Raw genomic sequence first — 5000 nt, 5'->3', positions numbered from 1 at the left:
AGGGAGGCATGGCAATTGCCATGACGACACCTTGCTCGCTCGCTCGCTTCCATGTACAGCCCAACCCCCCCCCCCCCCGAACCTGAACCCGTCCGTCCATCTGTCCGTCAAACGCGACCCTCCCCCATCCCCCCATCCCTCCTTCCAATCTGCCCCCCAAACCTCGGAGAAGAAGGCCGGAGGGGGTATTTGGGGGTGGATTCAACGTCCCACGCCCCCCCCCCCCCCCTCCCTTACACCTTGCCAAAGCTCTGCCCATTAGCGGTTGGCCAATCAGACCGCTTCCTGCTTAGAGCTCCGCCCAGCCTGGACTGAATCACCCAATCCGGAGATGGCAACAAGCAACGTGTCCTGTGGAAACACACTTTCCCTCGAGCAGCGGACAAATGAACGCTTGCATGTCTGATGTCAGAATGATGTCATGTCTGATGTCAGAATGATGTCATGTCTGATGTCAGAATGAGTTTTTAAAAAGAGGGAAAATAGAAAGAAGAGAGATTGGTTGATATCTTGTAGCTTTTATTTGAGAGAAAATTGAAATTGCCATTTGTAGCTTTTTGGATGTCGCTGGCAAGCTTGTACGTAAAGCTTTAATATCTGTACCTGACTTTTTTTGTTTGTTTGTCACCAGTTGAAGAATTTAAATACTTTTTCTTTTACTATTAAAAACCGTCTCACTTGTCTCATTTCATCGCCGTCTTTTCTGTGTTTTTTGATCGTTCGTGTTTCACTGTGGTGAGTTAACACTAGAACAGCCTTAACACTAGAACAGCCTTAACACTAGAACAGCCTTAACACTAGAACAGCCTTAACACTGAGAACAGCCTTAACACTAGAACAGCCTTAACACTAGAACAGCCTTAAGAACCTCTTTATATCCACGGACCCCCATGGGGATCCGAAGTGATATAAAGAGTTTACCTCGATCAATTCTCTTCATCGATATCACATTTTTTTCACAACTTTGCATGCTATACGATGCCACCATTTTTTTCCAGAGACGGTAAACACGGCCTAAGTCACATCCAGTTTTCTCCAACTGGAGAATGTGTCATGTCCGGTTTCAACGCCAAATTTCCATACCATTGGTCGGCCAACTCAAAAAAATCCCCCCCAAAAAATAAATATATGATACATGAGTCAAAGGTCAAAGATGGTGCCAACATATCTCCAAATGGCCTAAACATATAGGTGTCCGCCTAAACATACCTGTACTAAAACAGGTACAAAGTTGCATTTGCTCACATTACTAGCATCGACTTTGGCACAAGTACTAATAAGACCCTGGAGTACTGATTCCTAGATGATTTGGGCTTGGTTATCAGGTTTCCAAGGTGATATTCACTGTAAAAGCTGTTGTTTTTTTAGGCGGAGACTGAATTTGAGATGTTTTATAATGTTCTAGCTCTATTTACTCTGACACAGTAACATAGATTTTGATTCTGACACGTCTACAGCCACCCCACAGGTGTTAGCTTTCATTTGATAACAAGATCATTATGAAGGCCCTTGTGATTGTGGAGATATTCTATATTCACTGTGGGCATGTCATTTCGAGCAGAAAACCAGAAAAATGAGGTGGATAAGAAGAGTTAACTAGCGGTGAAAGCTTTCCTTAATTTCCATATGAAGAGATGTTTCTGAGGGCACAGAGAGAGAGAGAAGGATGATGGGAGAGAGAGAGAGAGGTGAGAGAGGGAGAGAGAGAGAGAGAGAGAGAGAGAGAGAGAGAGAGAGAGAGAGAGAGAGGGATGATGGGAGACAGTGTTTATGTAACCTTAAACATTCACATCCATCACTCAGCACACTTACTGGGATTGAGTGTATGTGTATGTGTGTGTGTGTACGTGTGTGTGTGTGTGTGTGTGTGTGTGTGTGTATGCGTGTGTGTGTGTATGTTTAAATGTGATTGAATGTATAGATCACTCTAGGCAGACTGTATTTCTTTAGCCCCACACGCACATGTTGATATTTGGAACACAAACAAAATAACTTTTAACTGCCACATGATGCCGTTCATTTCAGTTCAGGATCCATTTCATTTATGTGCATTTTCGATATGCATTACATGACATGTGCATTTTAATGTATGGGGAAAACCATAAATGGAGGTCATAAATCCATTCTCAATTGCCAACAGGGCAAAGACGTTCAGTTTTTATTTTCCTATACTCTTGATCTCCGGGGTTCGCACCGCCGATCTGACGACTTTACGATCGTTAGACGCCTGCTCTCCCTCCTCACCCACAGCACCCCAGGGTTAAATGATCTGGCTCTACCGCCAGATCATGTGTGTGTGTGTGTGTATGTGTGTGTGTGTGTGTGTGTGTGTGTGTGTACGTGTGTGTGTGTGTGTGTGTGTGTGTGTGTGTGTGTGTGTGTGTGTGCGTGTGCGTGTGCGTGTGCATGCATGCGTGTGTGTGTGTGTGTGTGTGTGTGTGTGTGTGTGCGTGTGCGTGTGCATGCATGCGTGTGTGTGTGTGTGTGTGTGTGTGTGTGTGTGCGTTTGTCAAGCGTGTGTGTGCCTTTGTGTGTCTAAATGATGGTGAGAAAAACAGATGTTGGCAACGTTATGTAGGTGTTTGAAATCATCCTTTAGGCTTTTAGCCAAATGTTAGTTATGAATTATACACTCAGCAAACACTTTATTATGAACACTATACAAATACTGGGTAAGGTCTCCTTTTGCTCTCAAAACAGCCCCAATACTTGATTGCACAAGATGTTGGAAACATTCCTTTGAGATTTTGGTGCACTTTCAAGCTATCAATCTCCCGTTCTACCACATCCCAAAGGTTCTACCACATCCCAAAGGTTCTACCACATCCCAAAGGTGTTCTACCACATCCCAAAGGTTCTACCACATCCCAAAGGTGTTCTACCACATCCCAAAGGTTCTACCACATCCCAAAGGTGTTCTACCACATCCCAAAGGTTCTACCACATCCCAGAGGTTCTATCACATCCCAAAGGTTCTATCACATCCCAAAGGTGTTCTACCACATCCCAAAGGTTCTACCACATCCCAAAGGTGTTCTACCACATCCCAAAGGTTCTACCACATCCCAAAGGTGTTCTACCACATCCCAAAGGTTCTACCACATCCCAGAGGTTCTACCACATCCCAAAGGTGTTCTACCACATCCCAAAGGTTCTATCACATCCCAAAGGTGTTCTACCACATCCCAAAGGTTCTACCACATCCCAAAGGTTCTATCACATCTCAAAGGTGTTCTACCACATCCCAAAGGTTCTACCACATCCCAAAGGTGTTCTACCACATCCCAAAGGTTCTACCACATCCCAGAGGTTCTATCACATCCCAAAGGTTCTACCACATCCCAAAGGTTCTACCACATCCCAAAGGTTCTACCACATCCCAAAGGTTCTACCACATCCCAAAGGTTCTATCACATCCCAAAGGTATTCTACCACATCCCAAAGGTGTTCTACCGCATCCCAAAGGTGTTCTACCACATCCCAAAGGTTCTACCACATCCCAAAGGTGTTCTACCACATCCCAAAGGTTCTACCACATCCCAAAGGTTCTACCACATCCCAAAGGTTCTATCACATCCCAAAGGTGTTCTACCACATCCCAAAGGTTCTATCACATCCCAAAGGTGTTCTACCACATCCCAAAGGTGTTCTACCACATCCCAAAGGTGTTCTACCACATCCCAAAGGTGTTCTACCACATCCCAAAGGTTCTACCACATCCCAAAGGTGTTCTACCACATCCCAAAGGTTCTATCACATCCCAAAGGTGTTCTACCACATCCCAAAGGTTCTATCACATCCCAAAGGTGTTCTACCACATCCCAAAGGTTCTACCACATCCCAAAGGTGTTCTACCACATCCCAAAGGTTCTACCACATCCCAAAGGTTCTACCACATCCCAAAGGTGTTCTACCACATCCCAAAGGTTCTACCACATCCCAAAGGTTCTACCACATCCCAAAGGTTCTACCACATCCCAGAGGTGTTCTACCACATCCCAAATGTTCTACCACATCCCAAAGGTGTTCTATCACATCCCAAAGGTGTTCTACCACATCCCAAAGGTGTTCTATTGGATTCAGATCCGGTGACTGGGAAGGCCACTGAAGAACACAACTCATTGTCATGTTCATGAAACCAGTCTGAGACGACTTTTGAAGTGATGCACATGGTCAGCAACAACACTCACATAGGCTGTGGCATTCAAACGATTGGTATTGATTGGCCCAAGGTGTGTGCCAAGAAAACATTCCCCACATCACCTGAATGAATGAGAAGGTGTACAGGGTGTTCCTAATTAAGTGTTCAGTGGGTGTAGATGTCAAGCAGAGGTCTCCATTCATTCTAGAATTCCAGAATCAGAGTGTCCCGAGGGCAGAGAGACACGTCCTATAGGATGAGTGATGGGAGAGAGTGTTTATGTAACCTTAAACATTCACATCTATCACACAGCAGACGTACTGGGAGTGTGTGTGTGTGTGTGTGTGTGTGTGTGTGTGAGAGAGAGTGTGTGTGTGTGTGTGTGTGTGCGTGTGTGTGTGTGTGTGTGTTGTGTGTTTTAGCCAAATGTTACTTCTAATCTCAATATCTCAGCATGCTATATGTAGCAGGGGAGGCTGGTGGAGGTAGAAATCGGAGGACGGGTTTGTAATGTTCTAATGTAATGCATGGAATGGTATCACGTGTGCGTTCCGTGACAATGAACCCATCCTCTGATTTCCACCTCCCCCAGCCTCCCCTGGAGTGGAGGCGTCCGGAGTTGGAACACCCTTGATGTGTCAGGTATGTTTACCTGGGCGTCAGATATCATCAGGTAACACTGAGATGTGAGAACTGATTGAAAGCGTTATTTGCTTTCGTTAGGAAAGAACCGGCTTAGAACCGGCTTAGCCCAACCATGAACTTCACAGCATGTCAAATCATGGGACACAATGTACAGTACTGTGTGTGTGTGTGTGTGTGTGCGTGTATGTGTGCGTGTATGTGTGTGGGTGGGTGT

At 45.3% G+C, this 5000-nt stretch overlaps 1 protein-coding gene across 1 annotated transcript in view; it reads left to right on the top strand.

Annotated features, from left to right (window-relative positions):
* LOC308162922 (radixin-like) overlaps window positions 1–251 on the top strand; it is a gene marked incomplete at its 5' end in the record, with an annotated part of 20539 nt that extends 20288 nt beyond the window's left edge. Inside the window, one exon of the mRNA XM_080537063.1 lies at window positions 1–251. This exon is cut by the window's left edge and continues 206 nt beyond it.
* Between the last annotated feature and the right edge of the window lie 4749 nt (window positions 252–5000).

This window comes from Nansenia antarctica (assembly GCF_963989245.1).
Source record: "Nansenia antarctica genome assembly, chromosome: 7".
NCBI classification, from domain to species: Eukaryota; Metazoa; Chordata; class Actinopteri; order Argentiniformes; family Microstomatidae; genus Nansenia; species Nansenia antarctica.
Note: the sequence above shows the minus strand (reverse complement) of the source record. Positions and strands in the feature narration are given on the sequence as shown.